This window comes from Piliocolobus tephrosceles, chromosome 6 (genome assembly GCF_002776525.5).
Source record: "Piliocolobus tephrosceles isolate RC106 chromosome 6, ASM277652v3, whole genome shotgun sequence".
In the NCBI taxonomy this organism is placed as follows: domain Eukaryota; kingdom Metazoa; phylum Chordata; class Mammalia; order Primates; family Cercopithecidae; genus Piliocolobus; species Piliocolobus tephrosceles.
In genome coordinates this window covers 99,545,336-99,563,031 of record NC_045439.1, presented here as the reverse complement: position 1 = coordinate 99,563,031, position 17,696 = coordinate 99,545,336, and the positions used below count along the sequence as shown (strand labels likewise).

At 42.7% G+C, this 17,696-nt stretch overlaps 1 protein-coding gene, 1 long non-coding RNA gene and 1 pseudogene across 5 annotated transcripts in view; 2 read left to right on the top strand and 1 right to left on the bottom strand.

Annotated features, from left to right (window-relative positions):
• The window catches only part of ABHD2 (abhydrolase domain containing 2), a 118,701-nt gene that overhangs the window by 52,531 nt on the left and 48,474 nt on the right, over nt 1-17,696 (bottom strand). The window lies entirely within an intron of this gene.
• LOC111522917 lies at nt 10,972-12,885 on the top strand. Its single transcript, XR_002725365.1, has 2 exons — nt 10,972-11,112; nt 12,698-12,885. It is a non-coding gene; the product is annotated as an uncharacterized LOC111522917 (long non-coding RNA).
• On the top strand, nt 15,348-16,519 carry LOC111522916 (annotated as a pseudogene).

Here is a 17,696-nt window from a genome sequence, read left to right as displayed (position 1 = left end):
ACACTCTGCATCAGATTAGCTTTAGAAATCAACCAGGACATGTACATAAAGAGAGGATTTCAATTTAGGGTAACTCTTAAGTAATTCAACATGGGTTATTTCCATAATATAGAATAAAAAGAAAGCAAGTGATACATTTTGAACACATTCTAACTTGACAAGTTAGCTCATTATTAAAGGAGTTGATGTATATGAAATAGCACAGTGCCTACATTCACTAAATGCTTACTTCTTTCCCTAACAAGACAGGCCACAGCTGCAGTGGTTATTCCATTAGCCAAACCTGCTGCTCTCAGTTACGCTGGGAAGGGCTGCAAATTCTTCTAAGAGCCTGCAAGTGCCTTGCGGGGTGAGGGCACTACTGTACGCTCCAGAGAATGTGCTGTAAGGGCAATGCAGTGTAAATATTTGTTGGGTTGATTAAAGGTAAAGGCTTGTTAGCCTAAGCAAGGCATGAAGCCTCACTAACAACGGTCCATTGTAAAAACACAGAGTGACTCTAGGCGTTGGTAGGAAGTGCAAAAATCACAAATAGTTAATTACCAGGAAAAGAAGATGTTCCAAGTTACAACTAAGAAATGATTATGGTTTACAACCACAGTACAAGACGATTCCATTTACTGAAACTGCTGTTGGTTTCACTTCCATGGCTTTTAGCCCAAGCTTGATTATTGTCCAGGATTTGTATCCTACATAAACTGGAGTCATATAATATAAAATGGTAGTGACATCAATCATTGCCCTCTGTATTATATGGCAGCGGTGAGTGTTTTATTAATAATTTACCTTAACCTACTTGTCAATTCCTGCCTATCATTTCTCTCAGAACCAGATGATCCCCAAAACCCTTTGATTTACTCCTTGTATGTGTGTGTAATTAATGAAATCTACACAAAGTTAAGAGAAGTGAAGCTATCACCTTAAGCAAACCAGTTCCCAGACAAGCTTCCTTTTCGGGGGAGGGGAGGAGAGGAAAGAGTATTTTAAGACATTAAGGACATGAAGTCACTTGCCAGCATAACACCACAGGTGCAAATATCACTGCAAAAGCCATGGCATTTGGAAGGCAGGCGAAGGCATTTATAAGAGCTGAGTGGATTATGACAGTAACAAAAAGCAAGTTTATAAAAATGTCAACTGGACAACCAAACACTACACAAGATCTAGATGCAGAACTTATAAAGGATTTCAGACAACCAAGTTAGATAATAAGTTTTGCATAGAGGGAGAGGACTATCCAAGAAATCAAACTTTTGATCACTCCTGGAGGAAAGTTTAAAGAAAATTTTGTTTATAATATAAATTAAAAGTGGAAATATGCTAAGCTTAAAAATGTCAAAAGAATGAGTAAATTTCATATGCCTACCTTCTGAACATGTTTAGAATACAATAAAATCTCAGAAAAAAAGATTTCACATTTAATGATGACACATGTGACAGTCCTGATGCCACATTCCCAGTTTAGAGTCAGGTCACCTCCTCAGAATCTTGGCAGCAGCCCCCCAAGCAGCCTCCTAGCCTCTAGTCTTGCTCTCACCTACTCCATTATCCACCCGCCAATGGAGGGATGATCTCAACACACAAGCCTGGCCCCCACCCTCCACTGCATGGGTCCTCACTTGGTCTAGGAGGCTGGCTACACCCTGGTACTCACTTAACTTTTCCACCTAAGCTCAAATAAACCTAAACTACTGGCCCCAACTCCACCCAGAACAGGTACACCTGGTGTTGAACTACTTTTATCAGAGGAGTCTTTGCTCAAGCTGTCTCCTTTGACTGGAACGCTCCTTCATACCCAGCGTCTCTTCGGGCCAGCTATTACTTGTCTTTCAAGACTCACTTCCAATCAGGTTGCTGGGGGAGTTGCCCCTTCTCCATGCACAGCTCTGTCCTAGCAGCACCCAGGTGACTTGATCACTTTAGAAACTCTTTTCAAGCAAACCCCTCCCACTGCTCATTCACCTCTAGCTCTATCCCCAGAGCATTGGACGTACATTACATACCTAGGGGAGATTTGCTTCAATGAACAGAATATACAGACACTTAGTAAATCTAAAAGGACAAATATATGTTTTTAAAATATACAAAAATATATTTAAAAATAATATGTTTCATAATCATGTGAATTCAGCTATTACATGATTGGCGTTTGGTGACTGTCCTCTTTCCAGCCTACCTAACCCCATTCTCAGACTGGGATGCAATAATTCTCAGTGTGTGTGTGTGTGTGTATTAGGGATCAATTGCCTCAGAATCACTTGGGACTTCCTCAGTTCAATGTAAGATCAATTATATACAGTGGAAGTCTCACAAGATTTGATTTTATGACAATACCACCTACTGATAAAACACTGTTTTTAATTAACTTCATAATAATACAACACCAGGGTTTACAAAATTGAATTTTTAGACTGCATTTACTATGGTGGGGTTCAATGTGTAGTTGTTTGTTTATACAACTTATCCACAGACCACAAGAAAAAAATGTAAAAACAAAAAACTCAATAGGTGCCCAGTCACATGGTTTAGATCAGGAAGCAAATATGGACTCAAACAGTAGAATATTTTGCAATTTATATATACATATAAATACTGAAGAAATGCTGCATGGTATATGAGGGAATATGCTTTTTCTATCTATGTGGTAGTTTGTCTGAAAATGTAGTGGCCAATAATTCCACTTATTCCATTCTTCTGCCAGGAGCTAGATTCCCTCCCTGTGATTTGTACTGGCCTGTGGCTTGTCTGGGCTTACAGAAGGTGGTAGAAAGACTGCTGTGCCAATTTAGGCCTGGTCCTTAGGAGACATCGTTGCTTTTGCGCTCTCCTCCTTGTAAGCCTGATGAGAGGGCATACAGAAGGCACTGTGATGGAACTGAGAGGTATGTGTGTTTTACATTTTGTAGATACTGCCAAGTTGCCTTCTAAAAAAGATGAGTCCATTTACATTCCCGCCAATATTGAATGAAAGTACCTGTCTTCCTCACCCTCATTAACAATTGGCATTATTAATCTTCTACTTTCTGGCCACTTTGATGGGCAAAAAATGGGTATCTTGTTTCAACTTGTGTTTAAGGTTGATCCAATCTATGGTTGAAAAAAAGTTGCTTATTTGAATTTGCATTTCCCTGATTCGTGTTTACTAGTCATTTGTACTTCTCTTCTGTGAACTATCTGTTGATATCCTTTGTCTATTTTTCTATTATATTTTTCTATTGATTTATAAGTATTGTTTTTATTATCCCTACATTAAGCCACTATCTATATGTTACAAATGTTTTCTCAAAATCTATTGTATATTTTAACTTTATGTACTTTTTTTTTTTTTTTTTTTTGAGACGGAATCTCACTCCATCGCCCAGGTTGGAGTGCAGTGGAGCGATCTCAGCTCACTGCTACCTCTGCCTCCTGGGTCCAACCAATTCTCCTGCCTCAGCCTCCCTAGAAGCTCGGATTACAGGCACACACACCATCATGCCTAGCTGATTTTTGTATTCTTAATAGAGACAAGGTTTCATCATGTTGGCCAGGCTGGTCTTGAACTCCTGACCTCAGGTGATCGGCCCACCTCAGTCTCCCAGCCTCCCAAAGTGCTGGGATTACAGGCATGAGCCACTGCGCCCGGCCCTAGTTTTTAATCTTTTATAGTTAAAAATATCTTTTATAGTTATAAAAATATCTTTTATAGTTAAAAATATCTTTTATGGTGACATAACAAGATAAAGTTAAAATATACAATAGACTTTGCTGTTTTTTTGTTAAAACCTTTGTGTTTTGCATTTTGTTTCAAAAAGAGCTATTGCAATACCCAATTATAAACATAATTCCCAATGTTTCCTTCTATTACTTCTATAGTTTTAGAAAATGTATTAACCTTAAATGCACTTACTTTTATAAAATGATGTGAAGGGAAGATATAATTCATTTTTTTCTGACAGACCAGCTCATCGTCCTTGCACAATAAATGGCCTATCCCTTCCCTACTTTCAGTTGACATCTTTAATATACACCAAGTTCTCAATTAAATATTTAGGTTTGGTTCTATATTCTCTATTCTAGCTCATTGATCTATTTGTCTGTTCATATGCCAGTATGACACTGCTTTAATTAATACAGCCTTATGAGACACTTCGATAGTTGATGGTGCAGGCTGCCTTTGTTATTTTTCAAAGTTTTCTTGGCAGATTTCAGCATTTTATTTTCCAGATAAATTATAGGATTAACTTGTTTAGTTCCATAAAAATTTTGGATTTTTAGACCAGGCGCACTGGCTCACGCCTGTAATCCCAGCACTTTGGGAGGCCGAGGCAGGCAGATCATGAGGTCAGGAGATGGAGACCACGGTGAAACCTCGTCTCTACTAAAAATACAAAAAATTAGCCAGGCATGGTGGCGGGCGCCTGTGGTCCCAGCTACTTGGGAGGCTGAGGCAGGAGAATGGTGTGAACCCGGGAGGCGGAGCTTGCAGTGAGCTGAGATCACGCCACTGCACTCCAGCCTGGGCAACAGAGCCGTCTCAAAAAAAAAAAAAAATTGGATTTTTGATTGGAAACACGCCAAATATATATTAGTTAGGAGATAACTGACACCTTTACAATACTGATGGGTCCCATCCAAAAACATGGTATATCTCTCCATTAAATCCTATAGTAAAACTTCATTGCTTTCTTCATGTTTTACAGAATATTCCATTTTTACTACACTAATTTGCATGTCTTTCTGTCTGTGTTTTTTAAAGCTATTCTTGAGTTGAAGCATCTAGGCATGTTTTACCCTTAACTCCCTGAGAGTAGGAACAGTCTCTTCTGCTTCTTTACTAATCCATATGGTATTGTGGCCAATATTGTGCTGTGGCCAGTGGTTAACAAATGTTTGTTACTAACAAACAAGCTGGGCCACAACAAAATATAGAGGTCAGCCTGTCCTTATCTTCTGAGCTTATTTATAATCGACATCTGGCTTACTAACAGAATTGCTCAGTGGGAAAGACCACAAGGGTCTGGGCCTCCCTCCCACCCCCCATATACATACGTACGTACACACACACACACACACACACACACACACACACACACGTCTTTGAGCAGATGAAGCTCACATAGGCAAGGACAGCTGGTGTTTTAAAAAGAGAGTTGAAAAAATAAAGTTGACTGATGCTCATCTTTGCCTTAAATCAGTGGGTGACCAATTCTTCCTTATGGTACCTAAGTCCCTTGGCTGTAAATCAAACTATTTTATAGCTAGTGATTAAACTCAGACTTCACTGTTATTTCCTTTGATTCTCCCTTGTACTTCTCTACCAAATTAGCACAGGACTTGGCACACAATAGATGTTTAGGATATGTTGTCTGAGATTGAGTCCTCACACCTCAGCAAGTTGCAGCAAGTCCTTTCCAGTGAACCAAATGCCCATTAGCAGCTGCTCCTCGGCATTGGAGGTTTCTATCAGATAGGATGCATTGCTTAAAGCAACAAAACCCAACTCTGACTAACTTAAGAAAGGAGTACACAGAAGGACACTGGGGTGCCTACTAAATGGAAAAGAGGCTGGAGAACCAGGCTTGAAATGAGGGCAGGATCCAGGAAAGAAACCAGGGGGCTGCTCCAGGAATGTGCTTTTTTACAACACCAGTACCAGTGTCCCCCCACTCCACTCAAAAGTCAACGTCCCAGAAGTACAGCAACTAGAAGGGATGCCTTCAATTTCAGAGTGGGTGGGCAGCACACTTTGATTTATTACCTGCATGCAGTGGGAGAGAAGAACTTTCCCAAGGGGAAATTTGTATGCCCTTAGAAAGGAAGAATGAATGCTAGGCAGCCAGAAGGGGACAGATGTCCCCTGAAAGGTTTTGAGCTGGGCTTGTCTTTGATTCAAGAGGCTTCTTTACTGCCCTGATACCCTATGGCCCACATTAAACCATCATGTTCCCATCTAGTTCTTCTGAAGGCTCATCTTTCTGTCCCTGTCCCCACCTCTTAGCACTTCACATACTTCTCAAATGTATTTATTTCAGCATCTGCATTACCTGCAACACAATGTACATAAGAAACAGGAGAAACAGGTAATCTCCTTAAGTGTTGTTTTCTTCCCCCCATGCATCCATTTTCTAAAAGCAAATCTGAGCACACAAAAGGGCTGGAGTGGTTTGTTTTATTTTGTTTTTGCGAAGGAGTCTCACTCTGTAGCCCAGGCTGGAGTGCAGCGGCACGATCTCAGCTCACTGCAAACTTCACCTTCCGCGTTCAAGTGATTCTCCTGCCTCAGCCTCTGGAGTAGCTGGGATTACAGGCACCTGCCACCATGCCTGGCTAATTTCATATTTTTAGTAGAGACAGGGTTTCACCATGTTGGCCAGGCTGGTCTCAAACTCCTGACCTCAAGTGATCTGCCTGCCTTGGCCTCCCAAAGTGCTGGGATTACAGACGTGAGCCACTGCGCCCGGCCTACTGGAGTTGTTTTTTTAAGGAGACATCTAGGAAAGTAGAGTTTCTAAGACTCCTGGTCAATGATCTTTACTGGTCTTAAAGCACAGTAGCACATTTTGAATTCATCACTTTGCCCCCACGACTTTTTTGAGGTAAAATACATATAACATTTTGAAGTCTACAATTCAATGGCATTTAATACATTCATAATATTGGGTACCAATCACCTCTATCTAGTTCCAGAATATTTCATCACTGCAAAAGGAAAGCCTATAGGCATGAAGCAGTCACTTCCCATTTTCTCCGTCCCCTATTCCCTGGCAACCACTAATCTGCTTTCTCTCTCTGTAGGTTGACATATTCTGTATATTTCTTATCAATAGAATCATCAACATGTGACCTTTCGTCTTGGGATTTTTCACTTAGCATAATGTTTTGAGAGTCACCCTTGCTGCAACATGTTATCAGTAATTCATTCCTTTTTATGGCTGAATAGTATTTCATTGTATGAATATACCACATTTTGTTTATCCTTTCATCAGTTATAGACATTCAATGTAGGCTGGGTGCAGTGGCTCACGCCTGTAACTCCAGCACTTTGGGAGGCCAAGGCAGGCAGATCACTTGAGGTCAGGAGTTTGAGACCAACCTGGTCAACATGGTGAAATCCCATTACTAAAAATACAAAATTAGCCGGGCATGGTGGCCCACGCCTGTAATTCCACCTACTCAGGAGGCTGAGGCAGGAGAATTGCTTGAACCCAGGAGGCGGAGGTTGCAGTGAGCTGAGATCATGCCACTATACTAAAGCCTGGGTGACAGAGACCAAAAAAGAAAAAAGACATTGGATGGTTTCCACTTTTTGGCTATTGTGAATAGCACTGCTGTGAACATTTATGTACAGGCTTTTGTTTGAACATCTGTTTTCAATTTTCTGGGTTGTGTCCCAGGAGTGGAATTTCTAGGTCATATGGCAATTCTATGTTTAACTTTTTGGGGAACCTCCAAACTTTTTCCCACAGCAGCTGTACCATTTTATATTCCCAACCAGGAACATAGAAGAGTCCCAATTTCTCCACATCCTCACCAACAGTTGCTATTGTCCATTAAAAAGAAATTACTACAGCTATCCTAGTGGGTATGAAGTGGCATCTCTTGGTGGTTTTGATGTGCATTTCCTTTATGACTAACTATCTTGAACATCCCCTTTTGTCTTGAGGCCATTTCCTTCTACTCTATCTCTATTTTCATCTCTATGTCTAAAATTAATCACAATTTTTTTTGTTTGTTTGTTTTGAGATGGAGTTTCACTCTTATTGCCCAGGCTGGAGTGCAACAGTGCGATCTTGGCTCAGTGGGATCTCAGCTTGGCGCGATCTCAGCTCACCGCAACCTCCGCCTCCCGGGTTCAAGCAATTCTCCTGCCTAAGCCTCCCAAGTAGCTGGGATTACAGGCATGCGCCACTACGCCCAGCTAATTTTGTATTTTAAGTAGAGAGGGGGTTTCTCCATGTTGGTCAGGCTGGTCTCGAACTTCCGACCTCAGGTGATCCACCCGCCTCAGCCTCCCAAAGTGCTGGGATTACAGGCGTGAGCCATTGCACCCGGCCACAATTTTTTAAAAAATAAATAATTAGTTGATAAATATATATTATCAGTCTCCTGTTTATCTCCCAATGGCTCGTTCAAAGAAGCAACTGATAATAAAACTGGCAATAGTTAAAACTGCATGTGGTGGCCGGGCGCGGTGGCTCAAGCCTGTAATCCCAGCACTTTGGGAGGCCGAGACGGGCGGATCACGAGGTCAGGAGATCGAGACCATCCTGGCTAACACTGTGAAACCCCGTCTCTACTAAAAAATACAAAAAACTAGCCGGGCGAGGTGGTGGGCGCCTGTAGTCCCAGCTACTCGGGAGGCTGAGGCAGGAGAATGGCGTAAACCTGGGAGGCGGAGCTTGCAGTGAGCTGAGATCCGGCCACTGCACTCCAGCCTGGGGAACAGAGCGAGACTCCATCTCAAAAAAAAAAAACTGCATGTGGTATAACTGAGTATTGGGATTATCCAAACATTGACAGAAGAATCTAGTTTTCATAAAAACATTTAAACCTGTAAAATTTAACTTAGAGAATTGGACTTGGTGGAACTAATGGTCGCAAGAGAACTTGCTATAGCAGAAGCTATGGTCATAATACATGACATGGTCAAAAAAATGATTAATGACTCCAGTCTTTGTAGTAAATTTAAATGGAAAACAACCCTGATGAAGACAAAATTTAACTGTATTGTATTAAAAAAAAAAAAAAAAAAAGAAACTCTTCATGGAATCGAATTGGCTCAGCAGACTTTTAGAAAATATTTTCCCAAAGAAAAATTCTTTAATGTTAGCCTAACTCTGATGAAAATATTTATATTCAAAATTGTCACTGGGTTCAACCCCCTCCTGCATTCAATGGGAATGCAGGTGGCTAGAATGCGACTGGCACTCCATTCCTGCATGTTCCTCCTTCCCAGCCCAACCCAAGACAAGAGACTTGAAACCAATAAATGCAATGATATGAGCTGAAAAGTAAGGAATTGGGTGGAGAAGAATATCCCAAATGTGGTGATGGCTCAGGGGCTGTGGAGGGGAAGGCTGGGCAGGCCACTTGCTGAGGAGCTCCGTGGAGGTCCTCTGAGTAGTCTGGCTTCTCCTCCTTAACAAGGCAAGAATAAGGCTCATGATTTCACAGATTAAAAAGGAATGGGAGGAAATAGTTACCATGCTCTAATTTAGCTGCAAGAACGAGATACATGCTAAGGCAAATGCCACTGGAATCTTACTACAGCAAAGAAATTATGTCACCCGGAGCGAAACCTGGGGCCTCTCCCTTCACAACTTAAAAAACATTAAGGATGTTCCCCCAGGTTCTTTAACAAAGGAAGTCAAGGATGTTTGAGGTATTAATCTCAGGGGCTGAGAATTTATTCACCTTTTTTCTTTGAACGTGGCATAATAAATAAAACTGCTATTTTATTTATCTATACAGCACTTCATAGTTTTTCAAAGTCCTTTTTTACATGATCTCATTTTCCTTCAATGACAATTCTGTGAAATGGGCAGATATTGTTAACCCCACTCTACCACAGGGACCCTGAGGCCAGGGAGTTCATGGTTTGACCACATTCACACTGCTGGTTGACAGCAGGGTTGAGACTTCAACTGGGGCCTTGGCCACTGTGTCCAGGGCTTATTTGGATGATAAAACAGACATGATGAGGATAGATAGATGCTTTCATTCCAGAGACTCCTATGAGTCTATTAGTCATCCTTTAAAAATATTAGTTCTCTAGAACCAATGTAATGAGACCAAACATATCTGGAGTAGTCAACAGCGAACCTCTACCTTTAAAAATATATCAAATTAGCACGTATATATTCTGGTTCTGGCCATTTTAAAGGTTATCTTGAACTAGGGACTTTTCAGCAACATGGAGAACCCTGGTAGATATTCCTGATAGAAATCTGTTTATTGAGGAGCTGGTGAATGTGGGCTTCCAAGCCAGAAGCTGGCACTAAACAGGAGAAACGGTAAAGAGACCAAGCTCTGGGGCTCAGGCAAGTACTAAACAACAGTAGTCACAACAAAGGGGAACCACTCAGGAGTAACTCCCTCTTCCTACTTTAATCGTTTTTTTTTTTTTGTTTTTTTTTTTTTGAGACGGAGTTGCCCAGAATGGAGTGCAGTGGTGTGATCTCTGCTCACTGCAGCCTCCATCTCCTCGATTCTCGCGCCTCAGCCTCCTGGGTAGCTGGGGTTACAGGAGCACGCCACCACATCTGGCTAATTTTTGTATTTTTAGTAGAGATGGGGTTTCACCATGTTGGCCAGAACTCCTGACCTCAAGAGATCTGCCCACCTCAGCCTTCCAAAGTGCTGGGATTAACAGGAGTGAGCCACAGTGCCTGGCCATTCTGTTTTTGTAGTGGGGTCACATCTCACCAGCAGCTTGGTTCTCAAGTTAAAAGGCAAAACTATCAGGCTGGGTGTGATGGCTCATGCCTGTAATCCCAGCAATTTGGGAGGCCAAGTGGGAGGATTGCTTGAGGCCAGGAGTTCGAGACCAGCCTGGGTGACACAGGAAGACCTCATCCATACAAAAATAATAATAATAATAATTAGCTGGGTGTGGTGGCGCATGCCTGTGGTCCTAGCTACTTGGGAGGCTGAGGTAAGAGAATCACTTGAGCCCAGGCAGTCGAGACAAAAGTGAGTTATGATCGGGCCACGGCACTCCAGCATGGGTGACAGAGTAAGACTCTGTCCAACAACAACAAAAAAGTGAAACTAAACTATTAACTATAATCAAATTATGCCCTGAGCATCCCTTAGTAACACACTGTCTCTGTGCAAGGGGAGTCCAAGCAGTTCTCCTCCAGTGCCGGGAAGATGGCTGGGGCTGCGGATAAGCACAGATGGCACTGGTAGCTTGAGGTTAAGGCCATGTTGTGAAACAAAGGAAACGGAAAACAAAAACACATCTTTAAATGTGAAGATACAGTAAGGTGCTCTCTCTCGCAGGAGAGACACAAAGGCCCTGGTACCAGCAGAGGTGACGTGAGGCTCCCAGATCACACAGGGACGGGGTGGCGGGGGGACTGTGCTCCTTTGAATGGAGAGGCTGGCAGAAGGCTCAGCACAAATAAGGTGATGTATGTGTGTGTGTGTGGCGGGGGGGTGTCTCTCTCTCAATCTGTAGAGTTGGATTTGCGTAAGTTAAATGTACATATGTAACTCCATTATATATTAGAAAGCATATCAAGGTAATAGCTAACTATATTGTAACGTTAAAAAAAAAAAGAAGAAGAAATTCATCTTTAATTTATCTCCTGCCTAAATTCCAAGGCATCAGGTACAAGAAGGAACTTCCAGCACAGAGAGGTGTTTTTGCTGGATTCTGTTGGGCATCCACAGCCACCTCTGGGTTTGTCTGGAACTCTCTCTAAAGGTTTATTTAAAAGGTCATCCAGCAAAATGAATGGCTATCTTCTCCAGGGCTCGTGACTATAAAATGTCAGGACCACAGGTCTTTCAGTAGAGCTTGAGGAAAAGAACTGCTAACATAGCACGTGAGTGGAAGCCTCACAAGTCCAGAGGCTCTGACTGTTCCTAACACAGGCTGCTCAGCTCTACACACCGGCTGTGTAAGTTTACACTCTGCCCTCAGACTCCCCTCTCTTTCTGCAAAACCCAAATCCAAAGGGACTCTTCAGCCACTGAGGCAAAAGGCAGAGGAGTTACATCATCTTGGGAAGCCCTCCCAAGAAGAAAACTCTCTCCATCATGTCTACAGAGACCTGCTGAGTGGCTGCTCCAGACAACTGCACATTCAAATGGCTGGTGATGTTCTCCGCTGGTTGCGTGCTGAGACTCTGGTCAGATTCTAGTTAGGTGCCAAGACTGTTAGGAGCCATAGGCTCGGGATGTTTCCTCAGTTTCCAGAGAGAATGCCCATCTCCACAGGCCCTCCACTCTGCTTACTTGAGTACACACACTCAAGGGAAGAAAAGCAAATTTTTCATCTCAGAAAAAAATAATTGTTCACTGAGGAAAAAAAAGGTGACCTTTACTCTGACAAACAGATTTGTTTTGAGAGTGACAACATAGACTGAGGATGCCCAACTAGGAGTGTGCTGCTGGCACCTGGGGCCAAACCAAAGATGTTATCAGGTCCGAGTTTGCCTCTACCTGTATTTTCTTTTGGCTCTTAAATATTGATTTAATAAAATTCAACAAATACGAGTGCTGCGAGGCATACAGAGATTAGAGCCGGACACAGTGACCGCCCTGGTGGCATTTGTAATCTGAAGGTAGGATGCACGATGAATACACAGGCAGCTACTGTCACAGAAAGGAGCAGTGGGCAATGGGGTCAGAGGGATAGAATAGGATGATGCTATGGGGAGACAAACACGAGGCTGAGAAGTACCAGTTTCACTCAGTGCATGTTGGGGAGTACTAGGATCTCAGAGAGGAGGGGCATTTCTGAGCACCAAATCTCTGCATCAGGAGCTGGGTGAGTCATGTCTCTAGTTTATTTATTTACTTATTTATTTTTAGAGACAAGGTCTTATCTGTCACCCAGGCTGGAGTGCAGTGGTATAACTCCGGCTCACTGCAGCCTTGACCTCCCAGGCTCAAGCAATCCTCCCATCTCAGCCTCCTGAGTAGCTGGGACCACAGGCACACGCCACCATGCCCAGTTAATTTTTTTTTTTTTTTTTTTTTGTAGGGACAGGGTCTTGTTATGCCGCCAGGGCTGGTCTTGAACTCCTGGGCTCAAGCAATCCTCCCACCTCAGCCTCCCACAGTGCTGGAATTATAGAAGTGAGCCACCCCGCCTGGCCTTCTAGCTTAATCTTCACAATTCTGAGCAATGGTGTCTTCCCCATTTTAAAGATGAGAAAAAAAAAAAAAAAAGCTAGGATAAGAGGACAGGTCTCTGATTCAGTCCAAAGCGTTTCTTACTTTATCACATTCAAGACTCATCAACTCCCCCAACCAGAAGCTAAAATAACAGCTGTGTGCCAATTTTCTCCTGTCTGATCAACTGTCAAAATGTTCTATATTAAATAATGTTTCTTCAAACTGATAACTGAATTTGTTGGAGCTTCTCTACAGTGGTCTTCACATGTCTGACAAAAAACCATTTCTTTCATTTTGCATGTTTTTCACAACTGTAACTGACTTCTTGTTAGTGGAGTTTTTTCTGCAGAAGATACATCTGAGGGCTAATTAATTTGAATATTCACATTTAATTATTTCTAAGATGAGGCCAAGATGTTAATAAAATCATACTGAATATCTCCCCAAAGATAATGAGATCCAGGAGAGCAATGACAGTGAGAGCAAGACAGGATGGAAGTGCTTCTAAAAAGCTGACACGTGTTTGATTTGGGGACACATTTTTACCCTACTTTCATGCGTGAGAATAAACCCACAAGGACAAGCATCAGTGGTGGGGGAAACACTGGGAGTGAAGCTTTGTGGCAGCTCCACAAGTCTGCAAACTGAGCTCTGGGCCTTCCTGTGTGTGTGTGTGCACACAGGGAAGGTAAGGAAGTCAGGAAGGGCCAGAGTTTAGGAGAACATTTTGTCAGTTCTTATCCCAGATCCTGAACTGCCAAAGCCTCCCTGCTCCACAGGCCTGGAAGCCAGGGCCCCTGCTGCTCCTACCACAGACACCTCTGGTTTCTTTTCTGGCCTATCTACCCCTAGCCCAGTGGACCTGAAGCCAGCAGGTCAACAGCAGGTCTTTTGTGAGCCCTCCCCACTGGGCTTCACCCTTCTCCACTAGGATACGGCCCCCACTGGAAGCCCTTCTTTTCAGGAGGGCCAGATGTGGAGTAGACCCTGCGTGCACATCTCACCAGTCCTGCTAGGGAGGCGAGGCTGAGGCTGGGAAAGGGCTTCCTCATTAGCTTCAGGAACCAACACCTTGGGCCTTTTATCTCAAAATGGCAGTGACATATTCAGCTTCCCAAACACCCATTAATAGGCTCATCAGAAATCCGCTTTGAACACAGCATTTTCCCCTCACTGGAGGCAAATTCTTCTCCACAGCTGTCACACATTACATTTTCACTGTTGTTGCTAAATGCTCTGTTCCTGAATTGCAGGATCTGTACAGGAAAATTCCGATGCAGAGATTGTTTCTGCCTGAAATGACCAAAAGTGGCCTGAGGAAACAAAAGAGCAATCCTCTTCTGTTCCTGTAACTGGTTTCTAAATACAGGACGGAGGCCACTGGGCCAGGATGGCACATCTGTGACCTTTGTGCATATCGTGCAAACTATAAAACATGAATGTTGGGAGAACAGCCCCATGAGTTACAATAAAACCACTTAAAAAGAAACAGTACTTTTTTGCTCTAAGGGAAAATAAATGTGCTTTTCTAATGTTCAAAGAAAACCAGTTAAAACCCCTCAGAACTGTATCCACATGTTAAATGTATCTGATCCCACTATCTTCCTGTTCCACAAACAGCAGGTGGAACTGGTCACACCCCTCCCTACACAGACCACAGCACAGTCCTCTCTCCTTACGTTGCATTTCAACCTGGTTTTGACATCATGCGTTAAGCGGGGAGGCAGTTTATTAAGAAGCTCCAGGGTTCCACTTGACAAATGCCACCCATTAGAGAACTGGTCCTGCAAACAGCCAGTCGAAGATTAGTGACCTAACTTTAGGAGAAGGCATCACAGTTCCCAGACCTGGGCTGCCAAGGTGCTAAGTGCAAAGTTCCCAGACTCACTCTGTGCTAACCAAACAGGACGCATGCTGACGCTAAGAACACAGAACACCCGTGTCTTGTCCCCATCTGCTTGGTCACCTCTCTCCTGTCTGGAGGACATGCACATAGATGCCAATGGACTGTTCTTTGTCCAACCCAGTATTGCCTTTTGGCTACTTCCCAGGCCAAGGCTACCTCAAAATCTGTGCCAGGGTTATGGAGGAGGGAAGATTAGAGCTGGAAAATCACATTATATTTGCCACTATTCCTAGTGAAGAAAAACTCAAATATCTAAATGTGAGGCCCTGGATTATCTACACAGAATGCTCTTTTAAGAACACACTTATCGGCTGGGCGCGGTGGCTCAAGCCTGTAATCTCAGCGCTTTGGGAGGCCGAGACGGGCGGATCACGAGGTCAGGAGATCGAGACCATCCTGGCTAACACGGTGAAACCCCGTCTCTACTAAAAAATACAAAAAACTAGCCGGGCGAGGTGGCGGGCGCCTGTAGTCCCAGCTACTCGGGAGGCTGAGGCAGGAGAATGGCGTAAACCCGGGAGGCGGAGCTTGCAGTGAGCTGAGATCTGGCCACTGCATTCCAGCCCGGGCGACAGAGCGAGACAACGTCTCAAAAAAAAAAAAAAAAAAAAGAACACACTTATCAGATAGGAGCTGCACTGGCTGGCTGGACAGCAATGGTATAGAGCAGAGAGAGTGAGGAGGCTGCACCTGGCTCCCGATATCACAGCCACTGCAGTACACTGAGCTCCACAGAGATAGCACCGTGGCAAGTGAGATCCAGATGGGCACTGGGCAACTCTGTGCATTGCTGAGGGAAAATAACTAAACATGGGCAAAGGAGACCCTAAGAAGCCAAGACAGAAAATGCCATCATATGCATTTTTTGTGCAAACTTGTAGGGAGGCACATAAGAACAAACACCCAGATGCTTCAGTCAACTCCTCAGTTTGCTAAAAAGTGCTCAGAGAGGTAGAAGACCACGTCTGCTAAAGAGAAAGGAAAATTTGAAGATACAGCAAAGGCGGACAAGGCCTATTATAAAAGAGAAATGAAAACCTGTATCTCTCCTAAATGGGAGACAAAAAAAGACATTCAGGCCGGGTGCGGTGGCTCACGCCTGTAATCTCAGCACGTTGGGAGGCCGAGGCGGGTGGATCACCTAAGGTCAGGAGTTCGAGACCAGCCCGGCCAAGACAGTGAAACCTCATCTCTACTAAAAATACAAAAAAAATTAGCCAGGCATGGTGGCGGGTGCCTGTAATACCAGCTACTTGGGAGGCTGAGGCAAGAGAATCGCTTGAACCTGGGAGGCAGAGGTTGCAGTGAGCCGAGATGGTGCCATTGCACTCCAGCTGGGGCAACAAGAGTGAAACTCCATCTCAAAAGAAATAAAAAAAAGTTCAAGGATCCCAATGCACCCAAGAGGCCTCCTTTGGCCTTCTTCCTGTTCTGTTCTGTTCTGTTCTGAGTATTGCCCAAATATCAAAGGAGAACATCCTGGCCTGTCCACTAATGATGTTACAAAGAAACTGGGAGAGATGTGGAATTATACTGCTGCCTTATGACAATATGATAATATGTCTTTCATATGACAAGGAGCCTTATGAAAAGAAGGCTGCGAAGCTGAAGGAAAAATAAGAAAAGGATATTGCTGCATATTGAGCTAAAGGAAAGCCTGCTGTAGCAAAAAAGGGAGTTGTCAAGGCTGAAAAAAGCAAGAAAAAGAAGGAAGAGAAGGAAGATGAGGAAGATGAAGAGGATGAGAATGACGAGGAGGAGGAAGATGATGATGATGAATAAGTTGGTTCTAGCATAGTTTTTTTTCTTGTCTATAAAGCATTTAACTCACTCCTTTTAAAGAAAAAAACTGAAATGTAAGGCTGTATAAGATTTGTTTTTAAACTGTACAGTGTCTTTTTTTTTTTTTTGTATAGTTAACACACTACCAAATATGTCTTTAGATATCCCTGTCCTGGTGGTATTTTCAATAGCCACTAACCTTGCCTAGTACAGTATGGGGGTTGTAAACTGGCATGGAAATTAAAAGCAGGTTCCTGTTAGTGCATAGCACAAATTAGTTATATATGGGGATGACAGTTTTTTCATCTTCAGTTGTCTCTGATGCAGCTTATATGAAATGATTGTTGTTCTGTAAAGTGAATACTGCTCTGTAATTGCAAAAAAAAAAAAAAAAAAAAGTTGCAACTATTTTGTTGACATTCTGAAGCTTCTAAGTAAATACAGTTTTTTATTAAAAATATATAAAGAACACACCAATCAAGAGATGACTTTAAGGATTAAAATGCTGACATTTGACATCAGCATTTGTATTACATCTTGCCTTTCTCTGATGTGCAGAAAACAACTCACAAAATGGCAAGCAATGATGTTAGGAAAAAAAATAGGTTCTAAAAATATTTAATGAAAATTATGTTTCTTTTGTCGGTAATTATATAGATCATTACTAATTGGCCATACTCAAAACTTGACTCCATTCTTGCTCCCAGGGAGTTCACAATCAAGAAAAGGAGATAAGAAAACTTTATAATGCGCTTTCAGGCTCAAAAGACTTGAATAAATGAACTCGCATTGGAAAACTTGGCATCACAAACGTATCAATTTTCCCTAAATTACCTATAAACTTAACCGATACACAATAAAAATAGTAAGATTTTTATATTTGGAATTAAGCACTCCAAAGTTCATTTGGAAAAATGAACCAGCTATAATAGCCAAGAAAAGTATGAAAACAAGCAATCCTGGGGTATGAGCACCGCCCCACTGCCCACAGCAAAACATAGCACAAAGCTGCAATCTACTGATGGTACATGTTCATGATCATCAACGGAACACCAAAGACTGGAAATATACCTAAATATATCCAGGAAATTTAGTTGGTGAAAAAGGTGGCATTGGAATAAGAGGGTAAAGATGGATTGTTTAATAAATAGTGTTGGACAAAGCATAGCCATCTTGA